This window comes from Peromyscus leucopus, chromosome 3 (assembly GCF_004664715.2).
Source record: "Peromyscus leucopus breed LL Stock chromosome 3, UCI_PerLeu_2.1, whole genome shotgun sequence".
Classification (NCBI taxonomy): domain Eukaryota; kingdom Metazoa; phylum Chordata; class Mammalia; order Rodentia; family Cricetidae; genus Peromyscus; species Peromyscus leucopus.
The window spans coordinates 107,390,820-107,399,125 of NC_051065.1; positions in this window are offsets into that span (position 1 = coordinate 107,390,820).

The window sequence follows — 8,306 nt, forward strand, 5'->3', positions numbered from 1 at the left end:
GCTCTCAGTTTTTATTTGTGGTTTTCTTGCTGGGTCCCAGAGTTAACCTTATGACTCACTGACTTAGGGAGGCTGACCATTCCTTCATGCCTCACAGTGGTTTTGTCCATCTACATATTGTGTATGCCGGTAGACTGGCAGCATGGTAAGAAGGCACTCTCCTTGTGACTAGGGACTGGAGGCTGAAACATCAAGGTTAACCTCTGAAAGAAGCCAGTTTGCAGAGGAAGTGAAGGGCCCTCTTTACCCAGGCTTCATCTAATGAACAGAACATGATTGAGCAAAGCCCAGGAAAAACAAATGGGCAAGGTGGTTTTGTAAATGTACAGAAGGCCATGCCTCTGGAGAACCAACACTTTTCGGGCTTCCCCGTCAGTTTACTAGCCCACTATTATCCTGGAAAGTTCCATTTTCTTAATAAACTGTCTCTATTTCTGTTCCTAACCCTGTGTCCCTAGTAAAATCTTTTATTCTGCAACATGACTCAGGAGCCTGGGATGGGGTGCCTCTGAACTCAACTTGCAGGTCTGAACTGGGCATGCTTTCCCTTTTCTCTTTTTCAGATACCAGCCAAGAAACTGTGCATACTTCCCCCACCATTCTAGGCTCCTTCTGATTCTCTGACCCCACATCTGACTTAAAAGGCCTGGCTTTTTCTGTACCTCTACTCCTCCTGGTAGCTGTCAAGATTTTCCACTTGCTCCTCCTGCTGTTTTCTCTCAAGCTTTAATAAAATTGTCTGGGGGATTCCTTCCAGTTCCATTTTAAAATATTTTATTAATGAGAGGTCCAAAAAGAGACCTCTGCTTCCCTGGTAACACTACTACTATATTTCCTGAAAAACCCCTTCAAACCACACTTACTGGAACAAGCCTTGAGGGCTTCACTCTCTCCTACCTGTTAGCAGGCACTGGACACCAGCCATAAATAATAGCACAACACACCTTCCTGCACGAGTCTCCCTCCCTTGATGACTTCCTGACACCAAAGTATAGGAACTGTTGTGTGATATTTTGATCATGTCTGACAAATAAAGCTTGCTTAGAGTCAGAGGGCAGAGCTAGCCACTAGCCAACCAAAATTAATCACAGAGGTTTTGGAGGACTGTAGACAGATAGGACAGGAAGTAGTAATATGGGGCAGAGAGAGATTTCACACCTTTTGGAGGAAGGAACGGAGCAGGTAGGAGAGGACTGGTGGCTTCTCTGCTTCTCTGATCCTTCGGATTCTTACCCCGATATCTGACTCCTGAACATTTATTGATAAAGAATAATTAGAACAATGCTTCAAGGAACAGTTTTGAGTTCCCTAAATGAATCCCCACGGTGTTTCGGGATATTTGATCACACTCTGTGTCTCTATCCTTGTTTGCCTAAGGCACCTTGTGATTGGTTTAATCAAGAGCTGAACACCCGATAGTTAGGCAGGAAAGGATAGGCAGGTCTTCCAGGCAGAGACAGGAACTCTGGGAAGAATCTGAGGTGGAGGATTTGCCAGAAAGGTGTGGAGGAAGTCAGACTTACAGTATTGAGAAGAGGTAGTAAGTCACATGGCAGAACATATATAATTTTATAATTTTAACTTTATAATTATATTTACATTAAATTATAATTTAATTATATAATTAATAATAAATTAATTTAATTTAAGAGCTAGTTGGGAACAAGCCTAAGCTAAGGTCAAACTTTCATACTTAATAAGAAGTCTCTGTGTCATTATTTGGGAGCTGGTGGTCCAAAGAAAGATCTACACCATACTGCATTCCTACAGCATGAACCACAGACCTGAGCAGCCCAGCACTATGACCTCCAGAGAGGTGGGTCTTTCAGATCAGCACTGCCCTGGCAGTATCTGGGGATCTGATGCCAATTAATACTCTCACCACGGGTCAATGAGATGGCTCAGCAGATGACAAGTGCCTGCTGCCAAGTCAGACTACACAGTTCTACCCCTGGGACCAATTCCCCAAGGTTGTCCTCCGACCTCCATAGGCACCTCTGACCCCCACCCCACCTGATGAATAACTTGTCTTTAGATTATTTTTAATTATGTGTGAGTGTATGCCATATGTGTGCAGGTGCCCGTGGAAGGCAAAGACATTAGATTCCCTGGAGCTGGAGTTATAGGCAGTTGTGAACCACTAGACTTAAGTATGGGAACCAAACTTGGGTCCTCTGCAAGAGCAATGCCTGCCCTTAATTCCTAAGCCATCCCTCTAGCCCCTAGAAATAATTTCTAGTTCACAAATGTATTATGTTTTTAAAAACAAATGAACAAAACTCTCTGGGGGCTGGAGAGATGGCTTAGAGGTTAAGAGCACTTCCTATTCTTCCAAAGAGTTCAGTTCTCACGGAACTGACTATACTCTGTAATCCTCCACCACTTCCTTCCTTGTTGGCCTGACTTTGCTGAGGACCATATAAAACGTTACCTGCCTTTTGGGATCACCCCAAACTGCCTCTTCTAAGACTTATTTTTCTGGTCATGTCTGCCTTGCTTCATTTCCCACTTTCCTACCAAATCTCTTTATCCTGGATAACCTCTCCCCTTCAAGATCTTTTAGTAGTCAACAGGCAAAAAAAAAAAAAAAAATCCACCGCCAAGATGAAAGTCCAGAGTTCTGGCTCCCACATGCGAGGACGTCAAGTATCTCTGGACTCAGAAGGAAAGCATAGCTAATGTCTGGAATGGCCTGTAAGCTGTCCCTACAGTTCAAAGAACAGTTGGGAAGACTCCTCAATTCGGGTGAGAGGTCTTTTCAGGCTGAAGTGGAGGCCATCTGGCAGATTTTCCCAGTTGGTACCTCAAAGCTGCCAGGCGGTTTCTCTGAAGATGATGTCACCCCCGATAGCTTCAGCAGGTGAAGCTGCAAGAAAGGCAGCTCACAGCCAGGGATTCCAACCATAAACCTGGGAAAGATCTGGCATGGCTTAGACTTTTGTAGTTGCATAATATAGGAAACCCCAAGAATCCAGGATCAAGTCAAAATTGCAAGTAAATAATAAAAATCGAAAGGCAGTAAGCCGGGATATTCATGCACTGTAATTTTCTTCTCTCTTGTTTCCCCGTTTGTAAAATCTTGAGTACAGTATAGTAAGAATGGTCACTAGCCACACAGGCTTTAAGTTTATTTTTTTCAAGACTTACTCCCACCACCACCACCACCTTGGGGTGTATCGGCACATACCTTTAATCCTAGCACTCAGGAGGCAGAGGCAGTTCTTCATAAATTCCAGGCCAGCCTGGTCTACATAGAGGGTTCCAGGACAGACCCTGTCTCAGAAAAAGAAAGAAAGAAAGAAAGAAAGAAAGAAAGAAAGGAAGGAAGGAAGGAAGGAAGGAAGAAAGAAAGAAAGGAAGAAAAGAAAGAAAGGAAGGAAAGAAAGGAAAAGAAAGAAAGAAAGAAAGAAAGAAAGAAAGAAAGAAAGAAAGAAAGAAATTAATTTATGACCTAATTTTAATTATGTGTATATGTGTGTGAGTGTATGCCATGTTGTGCAGTTGCTCACTGAGGCCGGAAGAGGATGTCAGATCTCCTGGAGCCGGAGCTGAAATTACAAGTGATTTCCAGCTGCCTGTCATGGGTGCTGAGAACCAAACTCAAGTCCTCTGCAAGAGCGGTACACATTTTAACCACTGAGCATCTCTCCTGGCCCCACCTAGGCTTAAAAAAAAAATCTGTCTTAGAGTTGACCTGTAGTGTGGGATGACTCATCCCTAACAGGCTTGAGAGCCAGACTTCCCAAACAAGTAAAAAAGATACTTTCTGAGAGACAGCCTGGGTCTGCCTGATGGTATTAGCAACAGCAGCTGAAACATGATCTGGAGATGACCTGGACCAATGAGAGACAGCTATGTCACACCAGCTGATGCATATTCATCAGACCTCCCCCAAGGGTGCTGTGGAGGGTATATAAGGCTTGCCTCTTCCTGACTAAACTGAGCTTGTTGTTTATTCAGGAAGTGGTTTGACTCTGTGCCTACTTGGCCCCCACTCCCAAAGGGAACAACAACAAGGACCCTGCTACAGTGTAGAAACTTGGGTGAGTTTTCTGAGGCCCTCATGACAGGAGACTCCTATGGGCTGTTGGGACGTGTCATTTTTTACAAGACCAAGAACCCCGATATAAGGAACAAAGGCAGTTTTCCAGGGCCACCTACTGACCTGTTTTCTTTAAAGCTTTCTGCTTACATTAGATAAGGCATTCCAGTTTGTGGTTTGAATGTGAAATGTCCCCATAGGCTCATGGGTTTGAAGGTGCTATTTTATAAGGTTGTAGTTCCCTAGGAGGTAGAGTCTTGAGGAAGTGTGATTCTGTCTCATACGCCTGTCATAATGCTTTCCTTGCCATGAAGGACTGTTCCCCTTCAAACTGTAAGCCCAAACGATCTCTGCCTGCCTCCAGTGTTCTGTTAAGAAGTCTTTCTAGGCTCAGCAGTGCACACCTATAATCCCAGCACTCGAGGTGGAATTGCAGCAAGTTTGAGGACATCCTGTGGGCTACCTACTGAGCTCAGGTCAGCCTGGGCTACATAGAAAGACCCCATTTCAAAACAAAACAAAATAAAAAAAAATAATAAAACAAAACCCATGTAGACACTGGGTGCTGGCCATCATCATTACATAACAGAACACTGTATGCAGCTGCATCTCACAGTGAGTTGCCCTTGACTCAACTCTCTTCCTCTGACCCCCAAGGCCATATCCTTTAATAGATGCACAAATTACAAAGATTTCCTCATAGTCTGAGTTGGGCTTCCAAATATTTATATGCAGAGGGCCTAGGTCAGTCCCATGCAGATTCCCTGTTGTTTCGTTCAGTCTCTTTGTGTTGAGCCCAGGTTAATTGATTCTGTGGGTTTTCTTGTGATGTCCTTGGCCTCTCTGGCTCCTACAATCCTTCCTCCCTCTCTTTAGCAGGATTCTCTGAGCTTGGCCTGTTTGACTGTGGGTCTCTGCACCTGTTTCCAGCAGTTGCCAGATGAAGCCTCTCTGATGGCTATTGGGCTAGGCACCAATGTGTGGGGTGGGGAGGGGTGTCAGGACCTTGGCCTGTGTGGCTGCATTCCTGCTGAGCTGCACCTGGCCTGGCTCCAGAGAGTAGCACCTGGCCCTGACCCATCTTTTGTTTAGCAGACACCTTTTGTTTCTCTTGTTGCCCTATGTGAGTCTTGTCTCCCAAGGATACAAAGGCCTATGCGAAACTTGGTTCAGGAAACCCAGAAAACCGTGGCACCTGAGAAATCAGGAATTTGCACTTGGCATTGTATTTTTGGGAGCTTCTTTCAGATTATTTTGAACATATGGAAATCAACTGGCTGAACTGTAAAATATAGAGAAAAATAAAAATGCCCTGAGTGAAGGGAAAATCTTTTAGTCCTTAGAGATTGGATCCCCCTGCAGCCACAAAAGACTAGATTCATTCTTAAGGTGCCTCTGAGTTTTCTTTCCATGGATCCATCTGAACCCACAAATCTGTGCCGCAACACTTCGAGACAGGCTTGGCCTCTGGTGGGTAGGAGGTTTCTACCAGAGGTATAGGCTAGGATCAATTCAACTCTCCATATAGATAATCAACTCTCCACTTATCTGTTGTTAGTTCTCTTCAATTGTTTTTGCTTATGAAGATACATGGCAGTTTAAATGGGAATTATTGGACTGGAGAGTTGGCTTAGTGGTTAAAATCATGTACTGTGTGTGAACTGTTTTTCCAGTAGACTAGCGTTCTATTCCTCGCACCTATCAGTGATCACTTGTCAGCCAGGTGATGGTGGCACACACCTTCAAACCTAGCACCCCAGAGGCAGAAGCAGGAGGATCTGAGTTCGAGGCATGCCTGGTCTAAAGAGTGAGTTCCATGACAGCCAGGGCTAAATAGAGAAAAAACAAAACAATCACTTGCTAACTCCAGTTCCAGAGAATCCAACACCCTCTTGTGGCCTCCACAGGTACATGAACATACACAGACATATAATTACAGATATAAATAGTTATTATTTGTAGAGAGTCTAGCAGTACTGTGTAAACCCATCATTCTTTTCTGCTTTATGTGTGTGCGCACCATTCCTGCCTAGTTGCCCTGACAGATGCCATGTGTCATACTCTATACGGGTGTTTGGGTTTCTTGAACCCATCCATGAGTAATGCCAGACAAGTTTGTACATCAATGACACCTTATGATTGAAATTTTACCTGAAACCATGTTTTCTTGTTTGTGTGTGTGTGAAGTTGCCTCCAGTGAAATCTTCAACACTGTCATACCTCTCAAATTTGGCCAGCTTCATGGCCTGGGCTTTTTAAACATTTAAACAATTTAAAATTATTATTTTGGGGGCTGGAGAGATGGCTCAGTAGTTAAAAGCGCTGGCTGCTCTTCTAGAAGACCCAGGTTTGATTTCTAGAACTTCCACAGCAGCTCACAACTGTCTTAACTCCAGTCCCATGGGATCTGACATCCTTTTCTGGCCTCCATGGGCACCAGGCATACATGTGGTACAGTCATACATGCAGGCAAAACACATACTTAAAAATTTTTATGTATGAGTATCTGCGTGTATGTGTGCTATGTGCACATAGCATCTGAAAAAGGCATCAGATCCCTTAAAACTAGAGTTACAGACATGGGTGCTTGGAACCCTCAGGCCTCTGCCAGAGCAAGTGCTCTTAACCACTGGGCCATCTCACCAGCTGTTTTTGGCTCTAAGATTCACAGCTCTTTATCTCTCCACATCTCAACTTTGTGTATGGGTGTTGTACTGGTAGTTTTAGGTCAAATTGACATGTCAGAGTCATCAGGAGAGAGTCTGAATTGAGAAAATGGCCCATAAGATCAGGTTGTAAGCAAGCCTGTAGGACATTTTCTTAGTGACTGATGGAGGAAGGCACAGCCCACTAAGGGTGGTACCAACCCTGAACTGGTCGTCCTGGGTTCTATAACAAAGCAAGCTGAGCATGCTGTTGAGCAAGCCAGTAAGTATTCCTCCATGATCTCTGTATCAGCTCCTGCTCTCCAGGTTCCTGCCCTGCCCCAGTTCCTGTCCTGGCTTCCTCTGATGAACTGTGATGTGGAAGCCTAAGCCCCCAATAACCTTTTCCTCCCCAAGTTGCTTTGGTCATGGTGTTTCACAGCAGCAACCCTAAGACAGGCGTTTTACTTGCATATAGGTCTGTGTACCACATGAGTGCAGTACTTACACAGGTTAGAAGTAGGTGTGGGTCTCCTGGGATTGCAGCTACAGAGGGTTGTGAGCCACCATGTAGGTGCTAAGAACTGAACCTTAGTCCTCTAGAAGAGCAGCAAGCGCTCTTAACCACTGAGCCATCTCTCCAGCCCCGACTTCTCAGAGTACTGCGCTCTCAAGCTTTACAGTGGCAGCACTGCCCAGCGTGGCATGGCAGCATCCTGGTACTCAGGGTGGAGTGTAGGCTGGGCCACTTCTCAGGAAAAGCCGTGGCAGTGGGGAAGCAATGCCACTGACTGGGGGCTCTGGGGGGTAGCTTGGGGAGTGCCCCTCGGTTTTCGGGATTAAATTACAAAAAGGCCGTACCTTCTATCTTACTCTAAGGTAAGGTCCACATGGCAAAGAACCTGAGTCCTGCCGAAAGTGAGTTTGTGAGGAGCTGGCCAAGGCTGGAGTAACTCCAGTGAAGGGAGGACCTAGGAAAGCCATGCCTGGGCCCCACAGCAGCAGAGCTTGTAAGGAAATCCTTATTGCTTCAAGGTTACCCTTACACAACAGTAACTAATGCACTCAAAACATCTGAGGCTCCATCCCAGAGATGGAGACTGTTAGCTAAGCTAAGAGCCCTCCTAAAGGGAACACGTCTTCAGAAGAATGAGGAGCTGGCTCTGCACTCAACACTGAACATGTTAAAGACTTAGCCTGGTTTGACTTTATTGGAGACATGGTATCTATCACTATGCAGCCTTGGCTGTCCTGAAACTCACTGTGTATTCTCAGAGATCTACCTATCTCTGACTCCCCTGAAATTAAGGCATGTGCCACCATCAAACTGGTTTACTAGTACCTCTGAAGAACACTTTCAATTTAGTTAATTTTTCCTAATTTATTATTTTCTTCACAGAAAAATATCTGTAGCTCAGCACAATGTTTGGGAAGCTAATGCAGGAAGATCAAGGCCATCTTGGCCAACTTAGTGAGACCTTGTCTCAAAATTATGAAGGGCTGGGAATGTGGCTTCCCAGCAAAATTCTTGCCTGGCACATAAATCCTCACACATGTTCAGTCTCCACCATCCCAAGAGAGCTAACAACTTTCTAACTAGTAAAAAGCCACATTCAAAA